The following is a 17,134-nucleotide window of genomic DNA, read 5'->3' as shown; positions in this document are numbered from 1 at the left end:
GTGTTCTATTAAGATCCTGGAGTCAAGAGACCTCCCTAACCAGCCAGGGGGCTCAGAGAGCTCACTTACAAAAAGAGGAAGTTGGACTAAGTCATTTCTGGGGTCCAAAAGTTTTTCGATCACCAGGCTTTTAACTGCCTCTACTGGGGAAAGTGGGTAGCAGAGTGAGGTGATCTAAGTTCAAGAAAGAAGACCACAGCAAGAACAGTGAAATGAGGATGGAGAAATCCTACAGGGAACAAAAGAGAAAGTTGAACATAAACCCTCATACAATAACATGACACAGTGACTGGTTATGGGCCCTGAACTTGCTGGGGTTATGAATCTTGTCATTCTCACCCCTAGGTAATCCACTAGGGCACTCTCCTTGCATTCCAGATATTATTTAACAGCGATCTATAATGCTTAGTGATGTAGGGGCTTGACTGAATTTAATATGTCATGTCAGTCAATGTTCTCTGTGGTACCTTCAGGGCATGGGATGTATTTTATTCCTTTTTCAATTTACAACAGTAGAATGTTCAGCTAGCTTGTCTACGGTGCTCATAAAATCTCGAGGTGTGAGGGGGAAAGAGAAAGAAATGTCATTTCTTATTGAGCACCTACTATATGCCAGGTATTGCTAAGTATATATATTTTATTTCATCCTCAAAATAGTCACAAAGCAGCATTTATTGTGCTCATAGATAAAGGAGCCAAATTCACATAATTAACTGGCTTGCCCAAGGTCATAAAAACCAAGTGGCAGAAACTCATACTGCTTCATATAATCCATTCTACGAGGGTGGAAACTGAGGCTCAGGGCATTTATTAAAGTTGCTTGCACCGGTAGATGATTGAGTCCCCAGTCTTCCCTCACAGGGTTTCACTGCCGAAAGAGCCCCGGTGCTTAGAGGCTTGAACTGCACCACTTTGGAGGATGCAGTGTCATATCAGCATTTGCACACTGCCCCTGACCTTGCTAGAGTGTTATTTATGTCTCCCTCGCTCCTTTCTCCCTTTGGGCTGCGGAATTGAGAGGTTAGAAGTCCTCTCCGACAAGGTTGGTAATTTGCAGACGGTCCCTTAGTGGCTGGGGTGTTCGGAATTGGCTGAGCGCTCCGCCGGGAAGGGCGGGGAGTTTGCTGAATGTTCCTGGCCAGAATCCCTGCCTTCCAGAGTCGCGAGACGAGAAGCGGTGAGAAGTTGGAGAGGTCGGGTAAGGGAGGGTTGGAAGAAATTGCGGACAGACTCCTAACCGTGGTCGGCTGAGCACCCGAGGAGTGTCTCTGCCGCGTCCGGGCCGAGTGTGGACGCGCCGCGCGCGGCCCCGCCAGAGCTGGGAGTTTGCAGACCGTCCCTGCCGCGGCCAGCTCGGCGGCGGCCCTGCGGCTCCCGCGGCAGCCGCGGCGGCCCCGGGCGCGATCCAGCCCAGGTAGTCGCGCCGCAGGCTCGGGGCGCCGCGACTCCGTGGCCCGCTACGCCGTGGGCCCCGCGGGGACGGTGGCTGGAGGGCACTCCTGGCTGCTGCTGCCCACCAAGGAGGTGAGAGCCACTGAGTCGGAGCGATCGGGTCGAAGCCCGCCATCCGGGCGGGAAGATGCACGGAGAGCGGACCACGGCGGGCGCGGGGAGCTAAGCGCGGGCGGGGAGAGCCAGCACCTAGAGCGGCGCAGCCAGGGGCTTCCGCCCGCCGCCCCTCGGCGTGGGTGTCCCGGCCGCGGCAGCTTTGCAGGACCTGGGAGTGCAGCGGAGGACGCGCCTTGAGGCGCCCACCTGCCTGGGGCAGCCCCTCCCTAGGGGAGGCTGCAGGCCCCCTGGACTCGGGGAGAGGGCTTGCGGGCTTTTCAAGGGACTGTCCGGAAGAGGCTTTGGTTATGCGGGCTAGAGGCGAGCGGCCAGGGATGGAAGATGGGTGCTCACACCGCGGAGGAGTCTTGATGGGATCACGTTGCGGGTGTGGGCCAGACTCGGGCTCTTCCCGACCTGGGCACACAGAGTGGGCTCAGCCACCGGCCAGTGGGGAGGAAAATGAAGGGAGAGGATGGCCCCGGAGCCCTGGGGAAGAGGGATGCGGCGAGCGGGCGCTCTGGTCCGGGGGACCAGGGAAGTCCAGCGGTGTCCCCACCTCTGGGGGATGGCCGGCGGCCCGCGATCCCGCCAGCGAGCTCTGCCAAGCTGCCTGGCGGGAGAGGCTGCGGGGAGCGCAGAGCCCACACCCGCGCACACACTCCCCGAGAGCATGCTCAGTGCGGCCTTGGGAACTTCCTGCCGAGTCGCGAGCCGCCAGGCCCCCTCCCCGCCCGGGGCTCACAAAGTTGGGGGTGGCGGGGCGCGCGAGTCGGGGGCGCGGCCCCCGCCTGTCGCCCATTGGTGTCCCCGTCCTCGTTCCCTGCCTTGCCTTTGCTCGACCCCAGAAGCTTCTCTCGCCGGCAGCCTCCACGACTGAGAACGGAGGCGTGGATGTCATTTTCCTCTCCCCAAGGCCAGGTCCGAGGCCGCGTGGCCGGAGGCCTGGCGGTGCGGCCGCCTGCGGGGTGTACCTGCTCGCCGTGCGCTTGCCAGGCGCACGGACCCCGCGCGGTGAGCAGACTGGGTGGAAGGGGGTGTGTGAGCGCGGGGACGTTGGCGCACACACTCGCTGTCACACACAAAGCCGTGGTTTCGTAGCTACTGCGCCGTAGAGGGAAGAGGTGTTGCTTTTCATTGTCCAGCCTCAGTTGGAGTGCCGACAGGGTGTTCGATGCCTGGGAGATGCCAGAACCAGGCGATGCATTGGTTTTAAGAAATGCCCGAGGCCAGGTCTAGGGCCGGATACTCCTGGCACTTACTGCCAGGCGCGGCCCAGGTCCGAAGCCGCTGTCTGCACCTGGCTCTGGCAGTCCAGCTAGGAAAGGTTGGGCACTTACGAGGCTGTGAAACTGGGGAGGAGAAAGCTGAGGTTTGTGTGGGATTCAGGTGGGATGGAAACACTGCACTTGTAAACACTCAAATTTAAGTGTTAGAGGCAGGATCTCATTCTAGAGGCAAGTGCTAAGATGGTGCTCCCCGCCCCCGTTCATTGTCAGGACCTGAGCAACTTGGATGGTTTTACTCCTAGCTCCCCTCCCCCCCTTTTAGCCACTGTGTCACTCACACCCTAAGCCTGACCCATTATCAGAACTCCTTTGTGTTTGATTCGAGAAAAATCACAAAACATTTTTCATGATGGGCGAACCATCACAGATCTGTCTTGATAAAATGCATTTTCATCCCCACTTCCTCTTTTCTTACAAACTCTTTTTGTTGTTATTATTCAGGACTGAGTTAAGCACCCTCTAATTTTTTGGCTGTTAGGATTAGAGCTAAGCTCTCCTCTCTAGAGGCCTTTTTAGTTTTCTCCAGTTACCAACTTGATGTCTGTGTAGTCAGCCTGAAGTGGAGAGGCCCTGAAAAACGTGGTTATTGAGGAGGGGGAAGGAGTTTGCCCCTTTTAGGGACTGGGAGAAGAGGAGAAGGAAGCCCCTCTGCCTGACACCAGATTCTGACAGAGCTGGGTGTCTGGACATAAGGTTTGGGCTTTTCCTTTCATCTCCTTTGTTCTAGCCTGCCTTGCTGGGTCTGGGATACTTGTGACTAGAGGCACTAGGAGAAAGGAGTCTTCAGTCCTGGTTGGGGCTTTGCAAGGCTTACAGCTGCACAAGTGGTGCCAGTTGGTTTTAAAGCGGACTGCAGTGGCAGCAGGGCTAGAGGGCTCACCCAGATCTGCCAGTGGCATCTGTGTGTTCCAGCTAATGCTGCAAAGCAGCTCATGGGCTTTTGCATCTCCTCAGGAGTGTGCATTTCAAGTGCTTTGTGTTTGGAAGTGTGAATACAGTACACATTTATATATAGTCACACATCCATATAGGTTTTTATAAAGAAGCATGGGCATATGTATGTGCATATGCTGTGTTCTTTGGTAGCATCTTGGAGCTGGAAGGGACCTCGGGAGATCAGAGGAATTCAATTTTTTTCCCTTTTCATTCAGTTTTGTCAGTTTAAAAATAACCAACCAGCCTTCTCTCCAACTGGCCTCCTAAAACATTGAAATGCCAGAGTCCCCCATGATCCTAGCCCAGCGGGAGGCCTTTGGCTCCTCCCCTGAGAAGTGTGGCTCTTCCGGATCTCTTCTAGATGTCACCTTGACATTTGGCCTGACTTTTCCTAATGCTCTGCATGGCTTGGGGTCTAAGTCCCTACGTAGTTACTCTCAGGTTGATTTTGGCAGTGAGCTGTCTTACCTACAGAGGTGTCTAGAGAATTACGAAGAACAGTCATTCATAAGACTTGGGTCATCCAGGCAGGTAGTTACTCTGCTCCTTCCCAGGAGCAGTGGGGACTCATTTTTATTCCTTCCTTGTGTGTCTTCTTGGCCTCCTGGCTCTAGGAAGGTGAGGCAGTGGTTGGTGATGGTATTCTATGTTGATGTTATTATAGTAGGTCTCAGGAAAGCATGTACTATCAGGAGAATTGCTCTGGGGGTCTTTTATGGTGGATGTCAAAGTTTGGGGAAGAAGCCTGGTGTCAGGTGAACAGTTAACAGATAATTTTGGCTGAATAAAGGTATATGTGTTCCAGAATCCAGGTACTTAAAGAGAGAGGAAATAAATTTATATTTGGGGGAGAGTGCCATGTGGGTGACAGTTGAGAGGTTTGAGTCAGAAATAAATTGGTACTTGTCAGCGCAAGTTTTACTAGGTTGCCTTTAAAGTTTGTAATTGCTTTTGAAGTCCCTCTTAATAGCCAGAAGAGGGCCATACTTTTAAATTTCTGTTTGAAATTAAGTAAAGATGCCCCCAACCCCATCCTCTTAAAGGTTTTAATCTAAGCCATGTCTCTGTGCTCTCTTGCATCCTGGGTCACCATCAAAAATCTGAGCGCAGTTGTGGTGACCCCTGTGCCAGCTGCAGGTATACTTATGGAGTGTTTATTGGGCAGCCACCATGAGCCACACTCTGTGCTGGTGCTGGGTATAAAGATGTCCTTGAAAATTACCTTCTCACTTTTAATTTATCTGACCTTCTCTTTCGGTGTGTTAATGCAAACTAATAGCTCTTGGAAAGCTGCCAAGGTGGGTCCCAGGGGCCTGAGTACTGTAACTATGTTTTCAACTGGAAGAGTTGGAACTTGAGCTATGTTTGCCCACTTGAGCTGTTTTATTTATTTGTTTTTCGTTGCCACAATGTGTCCTTCCCAGACTCTGTCACATTTGAAAGGTCGTATGTTTGTGTGGGAGGGGTTACATAAATCACTTTGTTTCTTCAAAATCCCACAGGTCTCTTGTCTGATCACTGTAACCTTCTGGAAAGAAAACGGGCCTTCCTATTGAGCCCTTTGTCCTTGAAAACAATCGGGAGAGGATAGAGGGAGAAGCTCTCATGGCTGGGTTCGGTGGGAGCCATTCACCCTGTAAACTGGCACTCCCACTGCCAAACCTGCCTTTGTTTATGCCTGCTGGATCTTGGCCCCACCTGGGGCGGTTGGTTATCTAGGATGGCTAAGCAATATTTCTCCACTCTGTTGTCCATGAACTCAGGAATGGGGTTATCCAAGTACTTGGCACTTATAAGAGTTAAGTTTTGGTGTTTGCAATTTAATTACTTAAAAATAAAAGCCCTTCAAGATTATCCCTGTAATAATGTCAGCCTCACTTATTTGCATCCCTCTGAGTTTTTCGTGGCTGGCCTTTGAGGGAATGTTTGCCGCCCACCTGCTCCTGTCTAAACACCACTCCTTAGTGTTATACTTCTTAGCAGAGACAGCTTATAAGTCCTGTTCTGATGGTAAGCTGCTTTTTGTAAGTATCCTACACAGCACAGTCTTCCACTATAATAGTTTTGGATCTCTTTCATGTCTCAGTCTACCCATGGGTTTGTGTTGTGTTGGTTGTCAACGTAAAGATAACATGTCTTGGTGGAGAAATGTTAACAAGTGGGCAAGAAAATAGGAGAGATGGTGATGAAAAAAAACCATATCTTGTAATTGACATGATTGCAAATGCTTCTTTTTCATTTCATTTACTCCTCACTGCAACACTGAGGTAGATAGTAATGTTATTCCCAGTTTTACATAGGGAGACTGAGACTTTAGGAGCTTATGAAACCTGGCTAAGGTCACACACAGCAAGCACGTGGCAGGGTGAGGATTCAAACCCAGGAGGTCGAGGTCCAGGGCCCATATTAACTGGAATATGCTTGGTTGTTAAGGCTAGGAACCTCACCCTGTACTAGCCAGCACCTTCTTTCTGACCTTTGGTTCTGTAAGAACAATTCATAACAGCTGATAACAGATGTGTGCCTGCTTCGTTTATAGAGATGATCCAAGATGAGAATGTGATGGTCATTTGGCATCTGTCCCCCCCATTCCTAGAACCTTCTGTACGCTCACACCTGCCTTAACCTTGGAATCTACTGGGGAGCAAGCAGGTGTGTCCAGGTTCCTTCATTCTCGCAAAGTGGGAGAATCTAAGCAACTCATTTACCTTTAAGTGAGGTGTTCCCTTTCTCATGTCACCTTTTAAGTTTGACATCTTAAGAACGCAGTCTGGGATCTTTATGTTTCACTTTGAAATTCTCATATAAATTCTCCCTTTGTCCCTTCTTCCCTCTCTATCTGTTTTAAGGCTTATGGTCCCTCTCAGCATTGATTTTCACTCTTTAAGAGCATGGGGTGGGCAAGGTGTGACCTGGCAGAGGCATCAGGCCTATTCCTTAACAGTTCCAATAAAGGGCTGATAAGGACATTCCCACGGAATCTGTAGATCCTGCGAAGATTGCTGAGGCCCTGCAAATATTTCCCTGACCACCGGGATCATTGTACTTAGTGGAATTTTCCTTTTGGACAGACAATGAGCACCATTTCCTTTCATTTTATTCCTTTCATATAACTAGGATTGCATCAGGCCCATCAGTGCTCTCACCTATTCCTGATTCTGAAAGTTTCTGGTTAATAAGTAGTCCTTAGCTGCTCAAGAAGTTTAAAGTTGAGGCCTGGTCAGGGCCCACACAGAAGAGTCAAGTTCAATTGTAAGGCAATAGGCAAATGAAGAACACATTCATTCAGCTCATATGACCACTGTGGGCTTCAGTTCTTAAATTGAAAAGTAAGGGGGGATTGAATGAGCTCCAGAACTCTGTTCAGTCCTAACACTGTTTAATCCTTTTGTGTGGCAAAAGAGGTGTAAAATAAGGAAATAAAATTCCCTTATTGAAAAAAGGAAAAATATTGAAGAAAAACTCAAAACGTTGTTTTTGCCTTTGCTGGCAGACACTCTTTAGTAGACAATTGAAATGCTTATCTATGAAGAACTAGTCTTCTATTGTCACAATGTTTGGGGATGTTTATTTTTGTATATTTAGAAATAAAAAGACTTGCTTCCTACTTCTCAGCCCAGAAATAACCTGCTTCCCTTAGTGAAGCTATTTTTTCCCTTGAGAAATTGAGATTCTAAGCAGAAGATGACCAGGCTCTTGAAGTGCTGTGGTCACCTGGGGAAAGTGGCTAAGGATTTACACTGCCAGAAGCTGTGCCACATTCTGTTTACGTACCTCCAGCTTCACTGTGAAACAACTACTTCAAAAGCACAAGGAGACTGATATCAACCTCCTTGCAGCTGTTTTTTTTTTTTTTTAACCATCCATTATTTTCAAAACTGACCTTTTTTTATTTACTGGTGTCCATGCCAATGAGGAGTTTCCTAAATGACCAATTCTTTCTCTCATGCATCTTGTTTAGGAAAGCATAATCTCTGCCTCATGCTAAGTATGATCTTTCTGTTTTTCTGTTACTTTTCTTAGTATTTCTGTTTGATATACTTCCCTTACCCTCTCTTGCAATCTTTCAGAGTCACCAAGGTTAGAGTCAGCACCAAGTGGGGATTTGGAGGGAAAGAGGCACTTTTTCTCCATCCCCCTCCCCAATAATGTTCCTCATGTGAGGAGCCTCCAGTGTTCTGTGAGACCTTTGCCCACACAGCTTCAAGCCCTACTGCCTATCAGGATGGCCTTCTCTCTTTGAGAAAGTTCTCAGCTGTAGTGACTGAAAAATGGTACATTTTCCCCTCCTTCCCTTATGTGATTTCTAACTATTGTGCTTGTTAAGAATAAAGATGACACTGTTCTATGGATAACCTTTCACTGTACATTATTTAGTATGCATAAATGTAATTCTCTTGGTAAATGTCATCAGCTTTATTCTAAAAGTTCACCATTCCTTATTTGCTATTCCGATGGCCAGTGAGTTCCAGAAAGGGAAAGTTTTTTTCTCAGGTTGGTTAAAAAAAAAATACATCTGGCCCCAAGGGTTTCTCAGAAAGGAGTATAGAGCTCTAGTAGGCACAACTGGAAGCTCCAGTTGCCTTGTATGGGGCCTGACATTGAGTCACAAGATCAGCTGGGCAGTGTGTCATCAGAGTCATAAACTCTGACAATGCCAGTTAAGGCCTCTCTGCAGTTAGTTGGCTGTGTTCATGCAGGTCAGTTCAGTGCTCTGTGATTCCAGTTTCTCGTCTGTCAGATGAGGCATTTTAGCTTCTCCTTCATCTGTGGGATTCTACTAGTGTATCTTCTTGGCTGCGCTAAGCACACTCATCAACTCTAGCTTCTTTGATCTGTCCTTAAGAGTATTCTTAGGTGTGTTCCTAGTTTTGAGGTCCTGTTTAGTTTTGTCTGTTTAGAGTACTGTTATTTTTATTATTTATTTATTTTATTATTTATTATTATTTATGCCTACAGCACCTGGTCTTCCTAGGTGGTCTCCCATCCAAATACTAACCAGGCCTGACCCTGCTTAGCTACCGAGATCAGACATCGGGCTTGTTCAGGGTGGCAGGGCCGTAGACCATGGACCGTGGCGCGAACCCAGTACCATCTGCATGTAAAACAGATGTCCTGACTGCTAGACTATGAAACTACATCCTGTTGTTTTTTTTTTTTAAATCAGTGGACCTTTTGTAAACATTGTTTCTCCCTCACCATGCACATAATTCATGAGATTATAAAGCTCAACAAATTGGGATTTTGTGTGTATTAGTGAACGAGTGTGTATGTGTGTGTGTCCATTTTCACATACAGGGCTTATTACCTTACTTTCATTTTATCTATAAAAAGGAGTGGGAGCTATAGACCTGGAGTAGTCATCAGTTAAATTAAGTCTCTAAAAAGGTGTCTGTGGAACAGTTTTGTTAATATGGCTTTTCCTCTAGTATATGCTTGGTGAGTGTATGGATAATGATTTTATTGTACTTTCCTATAGACTACAATAAAGGTTTTCCAGGATAATAAGTTGCTCATTCCGTCATAATGCCTTTTCTCTAATTGCCCCTATAACCAGAATCAGGTACAGCTTTCCATTTTTCATGCCATGCCTGACTCGTTTTCTCCAAGTTTCAGACTTTCTTTATCTCAGTCTTGTGGCTTCAAGAGAGACTTTTATTTCCTCATTGTCAGCTTTTAGTATAAAGGTATAAGATTACATAGTACTTCTGTTATTGCTGTAACAAGTAACTACAGACTTAGTGGCTTCAAACAACACAAAATTGGAAAAAGTAATTTTGTACGTCAGAGGTCCAACATAGGTCTCACTGGCTAAGATCAAGGCGTCCATTCCTTTTGGAAGCTCTAGGGGAGAATCCATTTCCTTGCCTTTCCAACTTTTAGAGGCCACCCACATTCACAGGCTGTGCCCCCTTCCTCCAATGTCAAAAGCAGCAATGTTGAGCTGAGTTCTTGTCCCTCTGCATTAGGCTGACTCTCTGACCACAACTGGGAAAGGTTCTCTGATTTTAAGGATTATGTGATTAGATTGGGCCCACCAGATAATCCAGGATAATCTCATCTCAAGGTCCTTAAACTTAATCACACCTGTCCTGTAAGGTAACATATTCACTGGTTCCAAAGATTAGGAAGTGAACATCTTTGGGGGGCCATTTATCTACCTACTGCAGTCCTCAGAACTTTTTGTAAAGAAATGGTATTTTTTAAAACTCTTTATGTATAGGAACATTTTCTTTCTGTTGAGAAACTTTACTGTCATAGGAAATTTGCCTGTTTCCTTCTTTTTCATATTTTTGAATACAGTTGTCCCTTGGTGTCCACCAGGGCATTGATTCCGGGACCTCTACCAGATAGCAGCTCAAGTCCTTTCTCTAAAATGGTGAAGTGTTTCCATATAACACCTATTTGCACATAGGCTACAGCAGGGTATGCCCGCCCACATGTCACTTCATTTGTGCGGATTCAGTGCAGTGCTCGGTGTGTGGCAAGTTCTAGTTTTGCTTTTTGGAACTTTAGAGGGTTTTTCAAAAAATATTTTTGATCCGTGGTTGGTTGAATCCGTGGTTGTAAAATCAGTGGCTCTGGAGGGACTAGTGAATATTCAAATCAATCATTTGCAAAACACAGTATTTAAGATTTGAGTTTCGCCGTGGCTAGACATTGAGCTACGCATGTTTACATGTTCCAGCTTATGAAATTGCTGGCGGCCCTGCTATCACAGTGAGGAAGCTGAGGTGCAGAGGAAACTTGCTCATGGTCATGTAGCCAGAAGTGGTGGAGTCAGAGTACAAAAGTGGATCTCATTGATTCCAAAGCCTGTGTTCTTTTCTCTGCCTTCCTGCCTCAGAAGTGATAATGGAAAAACAAAATGAGAAATGATAATGGGAAAACTAAGACTAATGTTAAATCTCTCCACTTCTGCTGAGGTGACGTCAAACAATAAATACCGCCTATGGTGGATGGCTTGCACTAGTGGCCCTGATTAGTGGCCTCCCTGTATCCACACTCTTTGCCTTGTAACATTGTGGGCCCCTTCCCTTCCCTCCCCAACCAATGATATTGGCCATGTGACCAACTTTGGCAAGTGGGGTGTTAGCGAATGCCTTATAAACAGTTTAGAAGAGCTTACATGTTTGCCTTTTACATAGCTGGGCTTGCTCTCTCAGATCCCTGTCACCTCCATGAGAACATGCCCGAACTAGCCTAATGGAAAGGTCTAGACACTTGAGGAGGAGCCAGGTTGTATCAGCTAAAGACATTTGAGATCCGCCAGCCCCCAGCTAAACTGCCCGCTGCATGAAGTCTCCTGAACATTTATTGCCAAGGTCGGTTAAGCCTGTCATAGATCACTAGAACCACCCAGCTTACCTGTAGAGTCATGCAAATAATTAATGGTTGTTTTAAGCCACTTAGTTCTGGAGAGATTTGTTATATGGCCATTGCTAACTGATACAGAGCTCATGTCAGATATTTGAATAGCATAAGAAATATTTGTAGTGTCCTTTTGAAGACCATTCTGAACTACTTGTAACTAAATATTACTTTTAAAAAATTTAACATATTTTTTAATGTTCTCTCAAGATTATACTATAGGCTCAAGAACTTGCCCGTTATATCTACCTCCCCCTTTTTTTCTTAACATGAAAGCCTTCTAAATTCTTACAATTTCAGTCAGAAGCAGACTTGTTTTTCCTTCTCAAACTATGTATTATTTTTAATATGGTGGCTTTTGGCCTGCAATAGGGAATTGACTCAGAACTCACATATACATACATGTATAGATCAGCAAGAAAAGTTCATGAAACAGTGCCTACCTGTCTACCTTTAATGTCCTCTGATGTTTTCTATTCTATTTCATGTACTTAAAAACTGCTGATCAGGAGTCAGCACTATACCTGCTGCCCATTTTGTAAATGAACTTTTATCAGAACACAGCCACTTGTTCCCGTTTCTTCATGTATTGTTTATGGCTGCTTTCAAGTTACAGAGTGGCAGAGTTGAGTAGTTGTGACAGAGATTACTTGGCCTACACATAGCCTAAAGCACTTACTATCTGACTTTTGAAGAAAGTTTTCTGACCCTTGCACTGAATTGATTTCATAACCCATCATTTAGTTGCAACCCTCCATTTAGAAGACACTGTTCGCGTTACCTTCAATTCACCTGATACTCCAGAGGAAATTACACCAAACAAACCTGGCAGATGTGAAAACCATCCCTTTTCCTGTGTGAGACTCAAACTTTGTTTTCTGTTTACTTTACTTCAACCATTAAGTTTTTGTTATTTAATGTTATACCTGTTTGGCTTATATAGGAAACTTTTCAAGCAGTTCTAAAATGTTCTATTACAAGTATTACTATGCCCCCCTCCTCTTTTTCTAATTTAAATGAGGCTCTCTTGTGGAAACTAGCTGGAATTAATATGGACACAAATTCCATTCAAGTGCTAGTTATTTATTCATTAGATTCCAGCAGTGCCTTTTTTGTGTAATAATGGAGTCCATTAGTGGAAGAGGTAGAGAAACAGTGAGCTACGCTTCCTTTAGAACACCTTTCTGGCATCCGGTCCCTATTGCCACCTTTCTGAATTAGGGTGGCATTATTTCTGAGCATAATAAGATTTAGAGACATTAAATCATGGACTTCAGGGGTTGGAAGGAATTTGGCGGGGAAAAAATTATTTTTTCACTCAGACCTATTTGGGGCCTCAAAGCCCATATTTCTCTGATACCTAAATTTTCCAAGCCTGTCAAGAAAGGATGACATCGTTATTTATGTGTTGTGGATAATGAGATTGATGAGAAGGAGCTGAGGCAGAAAAGGCTTCAGAATGATCTGGATATGTCTTTCTAGAATCTGAAATGCCAGGTGAAGAATGGTCACTGGCCCATTTATTTATTGGCAGTGAGAACAGAATCAAAATAAATGGGCTTCAGGTACACCATGAAGAGCTTAGGTAAAATCTGAGAAATGTCCTCAAATAAGGTGGGTTCTTTGACATCAGAATAGACTCTCCCGAGTTTTTTAATTTTTTTTCCGAAAGGCGTTATTACACACACAAGGGTTGGGGCTCAGTCCTTGGCTGCTGCCGTCCTCATGGCTGTAAAGACATTGCTCAGCTCCTCTCTCTTCCTCTTGGTGCGATGTGTCCCCACCCTTTTCTTGATGAACTTAAGGGTCCACTTGTCCTAGAGACCTTGGGTGGCACCATGGCTTGCCGCTCTTACGGGGCAAAGCTGCACACCACCCTCATCACATCTCGCAGGAACTTGGTGCGCTTGGGGAGGCGCCCGCCGCGGTTGTGCCCGCGCTTGCTCACGCTCTTGCTCACGCTCTTGCTCACGTTCTTGCTCACGTTCTTGGTCACCTCGTGATCCTCGCCGAGACCCATGGCCGTGGGGTAGCGGAGAGCCACGGCTGCTGCTCCTCAATGGCGGCCGCCGCTGAAGGTCACTCCTGAGCATTTTCGATGTTAACTGCCTCATTTAGTTTACGTGGGCGGCCATCCCTGCAGGTAGTTGGACACATGTAATTAATAAAGACTCTTCTGGGTGCTAGCAACGGAAACCTGCTGGAGCTTGCTTCAGCAAAAGGTGAGAATTCACGTTAGGGCTACAAGAGCAGGAGCCAGAAGCCGTCTGCAGCCTGGGCTTGAGACTCTGGGAACCCCAGCAACCCCCTTTGCTTCCTCTCCTCCTTCTGCCTGGCTGCTGCATTCTCCTCTCTGCCTTTTTTTTTTTTTGTCCCAAAGGGCAGAACTCTGGGGAAGGGCACTTGTTCCTGGGGAAGCCACCCAGGAAGAGTGATCTTGCTCTTGTAATGCCACTTCCAGTTTCCTGGGGAGTGTTCCCTCAGTGGCCCAGCTTGATTTGATATCACCCAGAGGTGGGCAGAGTGAGGGAACTGCAAAGTGGACTTTGGCTAGCTCTGGGAGTCTTAAGAGGGCATTTTAGAAATTTATGGAGCAGTCGTGGTGGTCCGTGATTGACGGCTGCTACTAGCATTTATTGGGTGAGGACCAGGGATGCTAATTATCTATGATAGGCAGAACAGTCTTACACCCCAGTATGTATACTGTGTTTTACTGTGAGATGATCATGGATGAAAAAAACAAAACCTGTTTATTACTTGAACCTAGAGACCTAACTTAACACGTGAAGATTATTTTGGACGTTTGAAGTAAGCATTGATTTTATCAGTCGATGAAGAAAGATTGTGCTTTGTTTTGGAAAATTTGTCAAGGTGTTTGTCATTTTGAAAAATCACACCACCCATGGCATCATCATGTAATCTATCAGTCCACATTTGTACCTGCCCCATTTTTTTGATTTTACATTAAAGTACAAGCACCTAATGACCCCATTATATCTTCTAGGTTAGCCTTGCCCAATGAACTGCATATTGAAATGCATGTTAGGTATATTATAAATATTTTCCTTTTATTCTTATTTATATTACTCTTAGGGCAATAAATATATATGTTTGAAATTGTGCTTAGGAAGGTTATCCAAGAATTTGATTTCAGATAGTAAAAGAGTGTTAGAAGTTTGCTGTAAGCTTTGGACTTTGGGGCTTGTAGAATTTCGAACACAGTGCTAGGGGGAGTGACTTAAAGTTATTTTCCCCCAGCCTAATAATTCAACTGATTTAAATACTCTTAACACTAAACATTTAAAAATAAAAAAAAACTGTAGCCCATGCATGGGGTGCAGCTGACAGAACAAAGGAAGAGAGATATTGGCCTCATGCTTCATACCCTTTCCCTTCCCATATATGTGCTTTATGGCTCCTGCTGGACCAAGGCCAGGTCGTGGGTCTCCTCATCATTCTGGAAAAGCCTTAGCAGTGGGCAATGAAATCAGATTATCACACAAGTTTTATATGTACCGCTTTCTAGGGCTTCAAGGGAATCTGTGAGCTTGCATGGGAAAATGTTACATCTGAGTTTCACTGACCTCTAACCAAAATTGAGCAATTCCTTAACTTTTGAATATTGGCCACAATGACAGTCAGGTTAGTGTGTTTGTAACTGTTATCTGTCACCTTATCACCAATGTCAGTACTCATTATGATTTTGAGATTATGGTGGTAATTATACCTGCTGCTAAATAGTGTCATTTAATGCATTAATAAGCATATGTTATTATATTATAATTTTAAAAATATTTTGATAATTTTAAATATAATTGACTTCCTCTGTAATCCTATGTATTTCATTTACGCATTTAAAAAATCCTGAGAAGGGATCCATAAGCCTCACCAATCTGCTCCGGTGTCAGTACTGCAGAAATCGTAGAGTAGAATTTTGGAGTGCTCTGGACACTACACATCCCACTGCTGCCCTTTCTCTTCTGTTTATTGGTAGTTGACCTCTTCCTGTCTTGGCCTTTCCCCAAGACTGCAGATAAGGGTGTGGGCTTATCTCCAATTGTCTTATTTTCTTCTTAGATCTGATTAAAGAGTCGAGCTTGATTCACCCCTTGGTTCATTCTTTTATTGTACATGAGAAGGCAAGTTTGCCAGAACGTTCCTCCGGGAAGGCTGTATTGATCAGAACAGGGTACATGATGCATTTAAAGACAACATGTAGTGATTATCTGAATCCTAAACAGAAGTGTGATTTCCAGTTAAGTTTTTCAAGTGGGGAAAAACCACAGACATTCTGAAGGAAATTTACCCATATACAGACCAACTTTTCTGTTTTCTTCTTTGTATACTTCAAAGTTACATAATTACTACACAACTCTAAGAAGTACCCATTGCCCAAGAACTATGTTGCTCAGATGGCTGTGGGGGTTGAGGGGTATTTTCCTGCTACCATATGGCTTGGAGGAGGGTCATTTCCCAGAAATTAGGGTTTGGGGTGGAAGTAGACAGCTCCATAGGTGTATACTTGATCCTGGTGGCTACCTTGCTCCCCAGTGAGTCCATCTAGAGGGTGTTGTGCCGCAGCTGTAACTGGATTTCTGGGAATGGCGTTAGCCTTTTTCTGTGTCTGGAATTTCTGTTGGTAGGAAATGAGTTTGCCATAGAAGAGCCCACTGCACTGTTCCTTGCTATCCTCCAGACAGAGTCATTGTTGTGCTGCCATGCTCATCTTTTTCCTCTCACAGCTTCTAAGTCTATATTTAGAAGCTGGAAATGCTGAACATTTCCTTTCTAATTCTTTAGTAGTTGAGCATGGAGAGGGATCTTCATGCATTCAACTCTTATACCTTGGACAACCTTATAAGTAATAATGGGAATAATATTTTTTCATTTTTTGTTTCAAAGCTATGCTGAAGATTGGAATTGAATAGTTTCAAAATTTTAACCTTCATTTTTCTTTGGGTTTTGTTATTGATCAAATTCCTCAGTGAGTAAAAGTTACTCCCTTAAGGTTGTAGAAGCAGCCCTATTACCTGATATTGTTACTGCTCATGTCAGACTGAAGAGAACATGCATGCATGTGTTTAACAAGCTTATCAGTGAAGTGACAGCATCTCCGTCTTTTGTAAAAGGGAGCGGCAAAATTATGTGGTTTCCTGAGCTGCTGATCGCTATTACAGATTCACTTGCAAGACTATAAGGTACTGTTCAGCCTAATTTTTAAAATGCAATACCTCACAACCTTTTATAGAGAAACCGTCTTATCGTTGGATCCAGTTCTTTTGGCCTGAGAAAATAAGAAATTCGCAAATCCATTGCTGAAAGGTGATGTTTTCACTCAGTTAGAAGGCTGCCCTTCCCCAACCCCCATTCTGAGCCATATTCACTTTGACCTACTTTTTGTAGAGTTTTGTTTGGTGTGAATTTTGATCTTAATCCTGCCTTTGTGGAGAGAAGAAATAAAGTCCAGAAGATCTAGAGTATGGGCATTTAAACATCCACAAGTGATTCATTTCCTGGTCAGTTGGATGACAGTTAATTGCGTAGCTGCTGGACACAGGTAGATCCCATTACTGTTTATTGACCTCATCACAATGGAAGGTGATACAGGTCCTGTCTTCAAACTGATAGTTAAAGGTGAGGACCTCGCACACAGAGTAACGCTTTTTCCAGAAAGTGGACCTCTTGAGCACATAGCTAATGTCCAGGGGAGTACTGGGCACTCCTGGGAGCCAAGCCTTGGGTGTACGGTCTAATTCCATGCTAACAACAACCCTCTAAGTTAGATTCCTTTGTTTTCATTGAACAAATGTGAAATTGAGTTATGGAGAAGTTAAATGTCTTGTCTGCAGTGACTCATATAATTTTAAGGTGACTATATAATTCAGTACAATCCTGAATTGAGAGCCAAAAGGAGTAGAAATGATTATGCCAGGATAACAGGCATAAATGGGGATGTATGGCCCCCCTACTAATAAGGTGTAGATTTGGGG

General features: G+C 45.0%; 1 protein-coding gene and 1 pseudogene across 6 annotated transcripts in view; one reads left to right on the top strand and one right to left on the bottom strand.

Annotated features, from left to right (window-relative positions):
* Positions 1–1,076: 1,076 nt before the first annotated feature.
* MGAT5 (mannosyl (alpha-1,6-)-glycoprotein beta-1,6-N-acetyl-glucosaminyltransferase) overlaps positions 1,077–17,134 on the top strand; it is a 301,985-nt gene continuing 285,927 nt past the window's right edge. For 3 of the 6 annotated variants that reach the window (XM_023527512.1, XM_023527508.1, XM_023527511.1), the window contains exon 1: positions 1,205–1,524. The gene's annotated coding sequence lies outside the window, so the exon portion shown is untranslated. The other 3 variants (XM_023527509.1, XM_023527513.1, XM_023527510.1) reach the window with 3 other exon arrangements.
* LOC111736066 lies at positions 8,724–8,839 on the bottom strand (annotated as a pseudogene).

The sequence above is a fragment of the Pteropus vampyrus genome, unplaced genomic scaffold, assembly GCF_000151845.1.
Source record: "Pteropus vampyrus isolate Shadow unplaced genomic scaffold, Pvam_2.0 Scaffold17, whole genome shotgun sequence".
Lineage (NCBI taxonomy): Eukaryota > Metazoa > Chordata > Mammalia > Chiroptera > Pteropodidae > Pteropus > Pteropus vampyrus.
Note: the sequence above shows the minus strand (reverse complement) of the source record. Positions and strands in the feature narration are given on the sequence as shown.